The sequence below is a fragment of the Sorex araneus genome, chromosome X, assembly GCF_027595985.1.
Source record: "Sorex araneus isolate mSorAra2 chromosome X, mSorAra2.pri, whole genome shotgun sequence".
NCBI lineage: Eukaryota > Metazoa > Chordata > Mammalia > Eulipotyphla > Soricidae > Sorex > Sorex araneus.
The window spans coordinates 255,646,691-255,659,521 of NC_073313.1; the positions used below are offsets into that span (position 1 = coordinate 255,646,691).

Below are 12,831 nucleotides of genomic sequence, written 5' to 3' on the forward strand. Positions count from 1 at the left end.
GGGCTCTGGGCTGGAGCAATAGCACAGCAGGTAAGGCGTTTGCCTTGCACACAGCCAACCCAGGTTCGATTCCCAGCATCCCATTTGGTCCCCTGAGCACTGCCAAGAGTAATTCCTGAGTGCAGAGCCAGGAGTAATCCCTGTGCATCACCAGGTGTGACCCAGAAAGAAAAAACAAAACAAAACAAAACATGGGCTAACTTTCCTGTTTCCCAGGTTGATGACTCAGTAGATGGGGGTGAATTCTGAGAGTCTATTTCTAACACATACCTAGGTGATCAGTATTGATTTTACAGATCCTAGATGCTACTTTAAAAGCCATGATTATGACTGAAGAGATGGTACAGCAGTGAGGCACTTATCTTGCACATGGCCAACCTGGGTTCCATCTCCAGCACCTCACAGAGTCCCCTAAGCCTGCTAAGAGGAAACCCTGGGCACTGCCCCCCCACCCCAAGAAAAGAACTATCTCTAGAATATTCCACATTAATTCTTCTTTCCCTCTCAAAATTCCCAAGTATATATAATACTTTCTGCCATGATTTATCCATATATTTCCATGATATAATTTAAATTACAAATAGTATAATCCCCAAGAAACAGATTACTTATCTCCCTCTGAAGACAATAGATTTTCACTTTATTTTTCTTTCCACGCTCTGATCTCTGTTATCCTACCCCTTCTGTCTAACTTAAATTCAGAGACAAAGTCAGAGCATTGAAGGAATGAGAAGAAGCGTCCTCTGCCTATAGGAATGTGAGACCTTGGCTGACACTTTCTCTAACTCTGATCCCATTAAGATCCCAGTCTGTGGAAATTTTCATGTTTCCTACGGAAGTCTCTGGGGTTATTAAGTCTTCCCGTGTAAATATGATGTGCCATGCACTGTCAGGTCAATTAATCAAAATCATCTCTGGTTTCTGAAGGGAAAAAAGGCTGTTCAGATTTATAAGTACCGGGGAGAGTTAATGCTGAGGGTCAAGACCGCTGTTCTTCACCTTGACAGTCAATACCCCAGAACGTAAATTCAAGATCCCTCCCTACCTTGTTCACTGTTAGAACACTTGGAGCATATAGTAGGTGTTCAATGTCCATGTTGTAAAAGAATGCAGAATGAAATGCAAGTTTTGACAAGAAAATAGACAGCATAGAAGGATGGACCCTTGGTGTTGTATTACAAAGTAGATTAACAAGCAAAGGGGTGCGTAGTGCCATGAACAAAGATCAGACTACATGAGATGACGTAGGGTCAGGGGAAGAAGGTCGTGGGCATTTTGGTGGTGTGCAGTAACTTTATACATCAAAATCATAAAATTTAACATTATTTTAGCCATTACCTAAATTATAATTTTAAAAATTTAAGAAAAAAAAAGATAGAATGTCAAGAGTAAACCGATATCATCATGTTTCCAAGCATCAATCCTGAAATAAAAGTATGAAATTTTACTTAAATTTGTTTTAAACTGATGTTTATTTCTCTGCCCCCATTTTGCATCTTTAAAATGAAACTATTAGGGCTAGAGAGATAGTATATGAGTTAAGGTGCTCGGCTTGTACCTGTTTTGATCCTCAGCACCAAATATGATTCCTGTGTACTGCCAGGAGTGATCCCTGAGCACACAGCCAGGAGGAAGCTCTGAGTACTGCTGGGTATGGCCCCAAAACAAACAAAGAAAATGGAAGATTACTATCATATCATGATTCTCTCACAGCTTTGGGGTTCATGGATAAGCTCTGGTGATCTGTAAATCATTAAAAAAATATTTGGGGGGGGGGGCTGGAGCAGTAGCACAGCGGGTAAGGCGTTTGCCTTGCATTCGGCCGACCCGGGTTCAATTCCCAGCATCCCATATGGTCTCCCGAGCATCGCCAGGAGTAATTCCTGAGTGCATGAGCCAGGAGTAACCCCTGTGCATCACCGGGTGTGACCCAAAAACCAAAAAAAAATTATTTGAAAAAATTTGTAATTATTGTATACCTGAATTTTTCTGGGGAATAATTATTCTTTCTTTCATGAGGGTTTTGATCTATTTTTTAAGTAAAAGATGAAGTCACTGACAACCAGTGATTTAAGACTCTGAATATATCAGATTTCAATAGGAAAGCCCTTACCATAATTTTTTTTCTTTAACAGGCTAACAAGTCACTACTTTTATTTCTAGCTGTTTATTATAAATCAGTCCAAAAGTCACGTTTAATTAGGAATCTCCATACAGCATCTTTTTAAAAATCACTGAAGAAATGTACTTCATTTCTGTGCTGAAAAACTGTTGAGTCAAGCAACCATTTTTGGTACTATAAAGTCACAGTCTTATAAAAGTTAATTCTAACATTTTCCCATTTGTAAACCCCAAAAGGATGTGGGATTTCAAATATGTTAAATCAGCAACCCAAGATTAATCTACTAACTAGAAAATATTTTCTATTCCTAAAGATAGAAATACTACTATTTGTTCTGTCACTTCGCGTAAATAAAATTCACTTCTCACACAAAACATAGTTCACAGTAGTATCCTGAGTGTGAATCTTTTGAATTTAACCAAAAACAATTTAAAACTAAAATATAATTATGAAAGCATAAATGAAACAGTTTTGTTGAAATTCAACTTTACTCAAGAAACTAGGAGATATTAAATATTAGCTACAAAGAATCTGATTTTTGTTTTGTAATGGTTGCTCAATAGAATGAATTGCTTTTTTTTCTGTGCAGAATATCAAATGCTATGATTGGAAATAGAAAGCAAGTTATCTAAATGAGTTCATGAGTTATCTAAATGAACTAACAAATTATGAGGATACAATAGGTAAATTAAATATACCCTTTTTAGGGGCTAGTAAGAGAACACAAAGGACCAAATGCATGCTTTGCACGCAGGAGGCCCATATTCAATTCCTGGCTTTATACAAACAAACAAACAAGCAAATAAACCAAAAGAGGGCCCAAAGAGACAATTCAGCAGCTAAGGCACTTGCCTAGCATATAGCCTACCTGGGTTTGATCCTTGGTCCCTCATATGGTCCCTTGAGTGACCCCTTAGCACAGAGAGAGGAATGAAGCCCAAAAATGTGGGAGATGAAAGAAATAAAGAAAGAAAGAAAGAAAGAAAGAAAGAAAGAAAGAAAGAAAGAAAGAAAGAAAGAAAGAAAGAAAGAAAGAAAGAAAGAAAGAAAGGAAGGAAGGAAGGAAGGAAGGAAGGAAGGAAGGAAGGAAGGAAGAAAGAAAGAAAGAAAGAAAGAAAGAAAGAAAGAAAGAAAGAAAGAAAGAAAGAAAGAAAGAAAGAAAGAAAGAAAGAAAGAAAGAAAGAAAGAAAGAAAGAAAGAAAGAAAGAAAGAAAGAAAGAAAGGGAGAGAGAGGGAAGGAAGGGAGGGAGAGATATATCTTCAGTAATATGATCTCTTTGGTCTATTTCTGTTGTTCAGTCTTAATATTAAGAGGAGCTGTTCCATTGTATTTAAGTTGTTTGGTCGTATTCTATCCATACCTTCCCAAAGTGTGCTTTATTATTCAGTAGAACTATTTTCTCCCAATTTGAAATTCCAGAATAATTCTCATAAGAAAATTCACAGCAGTACGTGGCCTTCCAAGTGGAAATTCTATTGCTCCAAATTGCCCAGGAATTCTTAGATTATATCCCAATTCCTATTCATATCAGACTTGCAAAAGTTTTGCTCTTGATTAAAACTTCCTCATAATCTATTCTAGCTTTAAGCAAACAAATAAACAAGCAAATAAACCAAAAGAGGACCCAGGATGAATATTAATATATTATTCAACTAATAACACACATGGCTAATAACAATTAATTTAGCTCCATGATTGCAATGAACCTGGAGCAAACCAGACCAAGAAAATAATAATTTCCTCCCCTCATGCAATCTCACACACACACACACACACACACACACACACACACCCCAAAATAAAGTGCTTACCCACTGTACAGAAAAAATAAACTGACAGGTTACTCTGGTCATACAGCCATGGCGAATGGAACTTGTTCAACTTTGTGGTACTACACATGACATGCTTCGGCACATGACATTCTTTCTCTTTTGGGGGGGAGGGGCAGGGTTTGGTTTGGGTTTGGGTTTTGCTACCACACCTGACAGTACTCAGGGCTTACTACTAGCTCTGTGCTCAGGGTTCACTCACCTGGCAGTCATGAGAGATCATATGTGGTACCAAGGATCAAACCTGGGTCGGCAGAGCATAGGCAAATGCCTTATCCTCCATACTAGGCCTCTTGTCCTTTACTTTCTTTTCAAGTCTGTAGTGCACTAAATAGGTGCTAAGAGGTCAGGAATGTAGCTCAAGTGGAAGAGCATATGCTTTGCATATGCATAGGCTTTGGATTTGATCCCTACCAACAAGTCCCATCACCCCTAGCAGCACTGCTGGGATCAGCACTGGGTGTGATCACAGTAATAAAACACATGACTAATAACAACAAAAAAAATTAGGAGGTGAGTTGCTTTACCTTTCATGTGAACACACACATATACATGCACACACACAATTTTTCTGAAAAGCAATGCCAGAAATTAGCCAAAATGAAATTCCAATGTAGATCACTTAATGGATTCCCACTCTTACTTTCACTTGTCCCGATATTCAGAAACTTAGTAGATTCAAATGAAATTCACAAAACGAAAACAGCAATATTATATAACAAAGATTCCCTATTAAATTCAATTCAACTGAATTCTTTATAGCATTAAAGTCTAGTTGTTGGAACTAAGAAGGGAGTCAATATTTCTGTATTGAACGGATTTAAGAAGTCAAAGTCTATTTTAAGTTTTCTTTAAGAATTATGACAGTTTTGAAGCTGGAGCAATAGCACTGCAGGTAGGGCGTTTGCCTTGCACAAAGCCTACCTGGGTTCAATTCCCAGCATCCCATGTGGTCCCCTGAGCACCACCAGGAGTAATTCCTGAGTGCAGAGCCAGGAGCAACCCCTGTGCGTTGCTGGGTGTGACCCCCATCCCCCCCAAAATTATGACAGTGCTGTACAAAAAAATTATGAGTGTTGTATAAAAGGAGACAAGATTAACACCCCTCTTGACAAGGAGAGAAGTTTCAGGTCTGTAACACGTGGCCACTTACCTCATTGCATCTAACCAACCTTCTTTAGAAAAAATAAGAGAAAGAATTGGGAAAGACCTTCGGTTCTGAGATTTGATCTGAAATAAACTATGATCAGATATGGCTGAGCCAATCACTCTTTCTGTTTATCTTCTACGGTAGTAAGGATACCTTTATGAAAGAATATGATTGGATGTTGTTACAAAGAGTTGTAAAGTAATCTTAAATTCTTTATAGACAAAAGTAGAGGAAGAAATCACTTGAAAGTTTCAAAAAATATCAGTGTGGCTACAGGAATATGTCTCCCAGGGGCCAGAGCATTTCAACTCTGTGCTTCTTCTTTTACTATCATAAGCAAATTTTAGGTCTTAGGTGCCCAATTTTTGCACATTCCTACTAGTTCACAGTGATTCCCAAGATTAACTTTGGGGAAATTAACACTGTCAGTGAAGAAAGAGAAAAAAAAAAGAAGAAGAAGAATTAAGCACAGGTCACAATCATACCCCCACAGGATTACAAATTCTTCCTTAGGAAACGGATCAAACTGGGAGGAGAAGAAGGCAGAAGTATTACCACCAGCGGACCAACCATGAAGTTTAATTAAAGAAGGAATTACAGAATTAGAGACTCGGTCTTTGTCAGTTAACCCCTTGTGACCTCGGCTGTAGCCTGAGGAAATATTTCACCCTCCTTAGCGTTATTATACATGAGATCTTACCTCAATTTGATAGGGATTTGGTCACGTGGAATTCTGTAATTATTGATTTCCAGACCAATATAAGTCCAAGACAGGCAAAAGAAAAAGGCGGGGGCGGGGGTGTGGAACAAAATCATTCGCAAGCATGAATTTGGCCCACTGTCTTTCCACCCAGCAAGACGTTTTCATTTGAATAAAGAAAGAATCAAAACATGACAACCATTTAAACTCTGTGTTTGCCCCAGATATAATACAAAGCGATTTATGGACACAGGAGGGTCTGCAGGGCTCTCTCTGTGGGCTTGGAAACTGAACTTCCTTGTTGGCCGCTCACTCATGAGAAAGATGGCCCCGGCCCAAATCAGATGGCCTTTTCTCTGTGCCAACCTCTCCCAGCTAAACCTGTTCACGTTTGTGCTCAAAGCTGGGCCTGCAGACCGAGGAACAGGGCTTTTAAAATAAAATTAAAATATGTCGCAGAGAGTTCCCTAAAATCCTTGACACCTGTCCCCCATATCCACCCCACCCCCACCCCCGGCTGACACTTTCAGGATATTCCATAGGTATATCCCACAGGGTGTCCAGGGCTCACTGTGACTGTGAATTTTTCCATTCAACGCGACGGGTACAAAAGGACAAGTAACCGTTTTTTTCTGATCTGAACGGGCTCTTTTACACCCAGAGAAATGACCTCGCTCGTGTTGACTCGGGTGAAAGCCCCAAGGAGCAAGGCAAGAGTGATATTCCCTCGTAAGAGCCCCGGCGTCAATGACAAATGACATTTTTCCTTTGTGATCTTTGGGATTTTTGTTGACTTATTTGGAGGCTTTTGTTGGATCCCGAGAAATGGCCTGTGGCTGCGGCCTATTCTCCCGATTTCCACGCTCCATCTGTGGAAGCCATCAACGGAGCCTTTCCCTCATTCAGGACGCTGACACCTGCCCGGCAGGGAGCCACAGACACAAAGGAAGCCGGGCTGGATGAGAAAGGGGACGTTGGTGTGTTGTTTTTGGGTTTTCCTCCAGGAGTGGGGGGGGGGGGGGGGATGGTTGAAATGGATGCACAGTAGGGGTTAATCCAAGCCAGTTCAGAGACTCCAGCACCTGTGAGCTTCTCTTCCGCATTAATTCACAAGCTCCGAAGGAGCGGGCAACATTAGTTTGTGTGTTTTTAAGTTGTTTCTGTGTCAGGAAAAGAAAAGAGCGGCACCCCCAGAAACACCCCAGACAGCGACAGCCGAATCCTAACGGCAAACTAACAAAGGACCACTCAACTTCGCAGGATTCCCAAGCAGGAAACTAACTCGGCACGCGAATCCTGGGCGTTTTATTTGATAAATCCAAAGAGATGATTTGCCACCTAACCCATGGTCTCTGGGAGATGGGAGGATCTTCATGTGTTACCTTTGTGTTTTCTTCCCTCCAATGCAACTCTGCAAGAATATTTAGCCGATTTAAAAAAAAAAAAAAGTTGGGCCGTTTATGGCAAGGATATTTCTGAATTTTCTCCGGGAACGGTTCTTTTAAGAATCCTAAATCGAATTAAGACCCTCCAGCCATTTACCTTCTCTTGTTCCTGCCCAGTGGTTCCCCTTTCGGGACCGGGGAATGTAACGCAATTCCCTCCCCCTCTGACCTAAGTGCTCCCCTCAGAAGCCGTCTTCTCGCAGCACGGGGTCATTAGGAGGAAAATAAGCTCCTGCCAGGTTGGTGCTAATCAAAATAGCACAAATAAACCCTGACACTCAACAACTCCCCGAGTGCCGCTGCCCTGGGGGGCGAGTACAGATTGGTTATGAATATGACCAGCCGCAGGGCCAATCCAGAGAGAGGAGCGCGCGTCGGAGGCTGCAGCGCCCCGGCCTTGTTGGCAATGCACAACGCGGACCTTTGGGTGTTTGCTTAAGATAAGGGCTGACAAGACGCCCCCCCACCACCACCCCCGCCCCCGGCCGCCCCGCCACGCAGCCTCGCTGCTCCGAAGGTGCTAAGCCCTGCACAGCCCAAACACCCAGACCCCTAGAATATCTGAGGGTCCAAATCACTGAGTTACAGGTGCGTAAGGGATTTCTAAAGGCACAGAGAGACCCTCTATTCTGGATAGATCTGTCCCAGCCCTGAGCATGACCTGCTCCTGAGCCACTTTAAAAAAAAAAAAAAACGCCTTTGTGTCAAGGATACTGGAAAATAAGGCTGATTTCTCTTCCTCCCTTGCTTCAGTGCGGTCCTGCTAGGGATTCTTTTTAGTACGCAAAATTCCTGGTAGATTTAAGTAAAACATGTTTGTGCTCTGTCTCTCTCTGTCTCTCTCTTTCCTCTGTCTCTCTGTTTCTGTCTCTCTGTTCCTGTCTGTCTGTCTATCTGTCTGTCTGTCTCTCTCTCTCTTCCCCCCACCTGCCTCCTCCTCCTCCTCCTCCTCCTCCTCCTCCTCCTCCTCCTCCTCCTGCACCTCCTCCTCCTCCTTCCTCCCCCACCCCCCCCACACAAATGCAATGTTTTGCTTCAGGGAGCCACAAAATCCTGACCAAACTGCTTCAGAACCTCTTTCCGAAGGCTGAATGTGAAGGAAGAAGCCAAGGAAGAATCCTTATTGGCTTAGGGACCTGGCATTGACCCACATTAACCCAGTGACTCCTTAAAGACCGTTTGAAACTTAAGAGCAACAAGAAATCCCTTTACAGCAGAATTTCTCATGAAGTTGCACTTCCCCTGCAACTGATTGCTATGGACAATTTTTAATGGCTTTTTTAAACTCCATGGAAACCGCCACCAGAGCATTTCAATGAAGGAGAGAGAGAGAGAGAGAGAGAGAGAGAGAGAGAGAGAGAAGCCTCAAGAAAACGTGTTGCTATTCAATTAGAAAAACTGATTAGTTAACTAATTAATCAGCTAACAGCTTTCTAAGAATAGTCTCCTGTGATAAGAACTTTCCCCCCTCAGAAGCTTCAAAGTCAGTCATAATTAAAATTAAGAGCCAGTGCCCTCCCCAGATCCCTGTCTCCATCCCTCCCTCCTAAGACAGGAAGCTAGGCTCTGAGTTACTGGGGTTGGGTTGCAAGAAGCAAAGAAAGGTAATTTGCACACTGAAGGGGAACAGGAAAACGGTAGTTCTCCTGAAAGGAAAAGGGCCAAGTGACTTTTATTTACAATTGCCAAGAGAGACCATTATGGACCATATGGGCCACTCTTGCCCTCTTATCCTGGGCTGGCCATCGTGTCCTTTGGGAGCTGTTAATGAACTGGGTAATTGAGCTGCTGACATGTGTTACCAAAACAAAACAATAGGAAGAAGAGACAAATGAACATTTTATTTGCCAATCAGAGTAGGTTCGGCTTTTCACGGAGCTGCAGCTAAGTAACTGAATACATAAAACAGAGCATTGAGAGCAAGCAGATGCAGACACAATAATAGTTAACTGACAGCTTATGGCCCATCTGTGCTGAACATTTTGTTAAAGAAATTACTTGACTTGCTAAAGAGACAAATCGTACAGCTGCCCCAAGTGTTGCATTCTAAGAGATAAATCATTAGCTAAACTGTTTCATGCTTAAAATGACAATGCTTATTAACAGTTATGTGGGGACACTTTGTCAGCACAGCTTGACACAGTTATTACTAAAAATGTGACAATTCCCAGATAGTTCATGAAATTGAGTTGGGGGGGGTGGAAATCAGAACACTGCAAGTAATGTGAAAGAACAATAGTCATATTTTTAATCTCTCACAGTCCAGGACTCATTTCTAAGATGTTTTGCATAAAAACCAAACCCTAGGAAATGAAGCCAAAGTTCAGATTAGTGTAGTGATTATACACCTATTCTCCACTTACGCTTTTTTTTTTCTGGATTGTCGAATATTAGTAATGCTCTCCTGCTGGGTTGATTACTATTGATTTTTATCAATGATTTCAGAACAAAAAGAACTAAGTAGTTTAGGAAACAATAAAATCCAACCACTTCATTCCCTCAAACATGTTCACCTTCCTCCGGAAAACCATTTCCTTAATAGGAGTAGAAAACCTTACTCAAAAAAAAATAAGGGGAGGAAGGAAGAAAGAAAGAAGAAAGAAAGAAAGAAAGAAAGAAAGAAAGAAAGAAAGAAAGAAAGAAAGAAAGAAAGAAAGAAAGAAAGAAAGAAAGAAAGAAAGAAAGAAAGAAGGAAGGAAGGAAGGAAGGAAGGAAGGAAGGAAGAAAGAAAGAAAGAAAGAAAGAAAGAAAGAAAGAAAGAAAGAAAGAAAGAAAGAAAGAAAGAAAGAAAGAAAGAAAGAAAGAAAGAAAAGAAATCCAGGCTGCAAAATCTCCTCCTTTTGAAGGAGATTTAGCTTATGTTTTTGTTACTTCATCTCAATTGAAACCACATTTTTTGGAGCAATATGGTTCATCCACTGCCATGTAGAACAACTTACCTCTGAAATCATGTCTATATAAACTAGCTAACTAGAGACAGAACATGGGCTCAAAGCCCTTCTTGTGATGGCTCCTTCAACATTCTGGGCAAGAAAAAAAACCCTCAATAATAGTAATAAGAATGGGGGGGGGAGGAAACAGCTATTCACTGACAACCCCCTCCTGTTGGCATTTTCCTTCATCTTCTCCCAAATGCATTTTGGAGGGATAATTTGGAGCCATTCCCATCTGAGAGGTGAGAAAAAGTGAGGTTTCGAACTCAGAGGAAAGTGTGCAAATAGATGATCAAACATATCAAACAGAAGATCTGATTGGGATTCTCATTTGAGAAGTAGGATTGATGTGGCTTGGAAGCAAACCGGTGGCCAATGTCATCACATTTTTTTTTCTTCCTGGTCTACAATGCCAGGACTCAAATGTCATGGTCAACTCCCTAGCTGAGTTGTGAAAACATAACCATAAAAGGTGAGTGATTTTTTTTTTCTGTGGTGGGTTGAAAGGATATGAAAACTATGTTGCATACAGTTACCGAGAAAGCATTCTGGTCATGAAACCTAAACCCGGCCATATTTACAGAGCTTTGAATAAGACACCATTAGGCTTCTTGACACAATTGACAAAGAACCACCTTCATTTTTATTTTCCACTATCGAATGTTTTCACTATTGTGTGCATCAGTCATTTTAAAGTCAACAAATAAAGAGGTAACAAGTTACGCAGAGAGCCTTGCAGGGCTCAGAAAACAAAAGAACACTTTTGCCATTCTTATTGAAATGGCCCGAAGATGCCGAAAACCTAAACAGCTTTAGCCATGACTAAACTTTGCCAGGATTAGCATGACAGGAGATGTTTGGAAATTAGAAGAAAGGCAGATTTAAGAAGAAAGTTAAATACTACACTTTTTTTGTGTGTCAGAATCCTTTCTAAAGAGGTGAGACGACAAATGACTAAGAGAACTGTAATGCCAGGGCAAAGTATTTACAGAACTGCAGAATCATTGGAAGAAGGCTTGGGCCAAGCTCTTCATTTTACAAAAACTAGAAAATACCACAAAGGATTGTCTCAAATCACAGATGTGGTGGACATTGTCCTTGGCACCAGGGATACAGATATGAATAATGTATAGAGCCAAAACTCAGAAAGCAAAACTTAAATCACCTAACTCCCATGCCAGTGGTCTATCCACAGAAAGAAAAGAAAAGCATCAGTATACAGAGAAGATCTCCAGCCATGCCCTAAAGCAACAGCAAGATTAAATAGCTTCTGGAGGCTGAAAGCCCTAGATATGTAATTTGCTAAATAACAGAGCTATGGACTGTATGAACTGTGATCTTTAATATAGAGATCAAATTAATGCATAAATGCTTTGACTCATGCCTCCCACATGACATTTCAAGATTGTTCCTTTGATTTTTTTTTTAAATTGGGTCCCATAAGGAATAAAGAAGGCTACAGAAAGCATCCAAATCTTATCTGGGTCAATTATTGCTTGTTGGAAGATAGAACATAAGTGAAAGGAAACCTTTTCCTGGAGGCAATAGAGAAAGCCGAGCTTATATTTCACTGGCCAAAAAAAAAAAAATTAGAAGCAACGTCAAGGTCATCATCTGAAATCATTCATGAGATACCTGCTGGGTTGGAAATACTTCTCTAGATATTGGAAAGGATGGGGTAAGGAATGAAAGTGTGACTTCTCCCTTTTATCCTGCAGAGATGTAAGGCACGGGCTTTCAGATTAGAGTCACATTCCCAGACAAACAGCCACAAAAACAAAGGGCCAGAGATGGTACAGAGGTTAAAGGCACTTGTCCTGTATGCAGCTGACCCTGGTTCAATTCCCGGAATAGCATAAAATTCTAAAGCCCTGCCAGGTGTCGGGAACAGCCCCTTTGCACCATCAGATATGACCCCACCCCAACAACAACCATAGAAAAAACAGATTACTGTGTCACATTGCACCAGAGAACCCCTGGGAGTCAACTGAGTAGGAAACCAAGATGGCTAAGTTGATGATATGAATGATTTATCACTAATTTTATATAGATAGTGAGGAGCTGTGTGTCTAAAACATCATTTTCCTCTCTCTGTCTAAGAAAGTCACCAGAATTCAGAAGAGGAAAAAAACAAAGTTTGGGACAAATAGAGCCGTATCTTGGTGGAGACAGCCAATCTATTTCAAATGCCCATTTGACACTACCTGTAAGCTGCTTAACCCTCTGAGCCAGTGGTTTCACTTTGTTTTTGTTTTTTGGTGGTTTTTTTTTTTTTTCTTTTTGGGTCACACCTGGCGATGCTCAGGGGTTACTCCTGGCAGTGCTCAGGGGACCATATGGGATGCTGGGATTTGAACCTGGGTAGGCCGCGTGCAAGGCAAACACCCTGCCCACTGTGCTATCGCTCCAGCCCCCTTGTTTTATTTTTTAAATCAGGAAACCGTGAGTTAAAATGTGTACTTTCAAGATTGATTGGATGGGGGGTGGAAAGGCCTCCCAATATGGTTGAGGAGACCCAGAGATTTTGTCCAGCAAAATTTCATGTGAGTGTGCAGACTTGCTGGTTACTGTTGAGTCCCAGAAAAGTTTGGGGCCACAAGGGCTATACACACCAATGTTTCAGAGGTTATGCCATCCCGGGGGTCAAACTT

The 12,831-nt window shown here is 41.2% G+C and overlaps 1 protein-coding gene and 1 pseudogene across 1 annotated transcript in view; one reads left to right on the forward strand and one right to left on the reverse strand.

Annotated features, from left to right (window-relative positions):
- Window positions 1–12,831, reverse strand: part of PAX3 (paired box 3) — a 114,167-nt gene that overhangs the window by 40,683 nt on the left and 60,653 nt on the right. The gene's annotated exons all lie outside the window — the stretch shown is intronic.
- LOC129400210 (U6atac minor spliceosomal RNA) lies at window positions 5,026–5,131 on the forward strand (annotated as a pseudogene).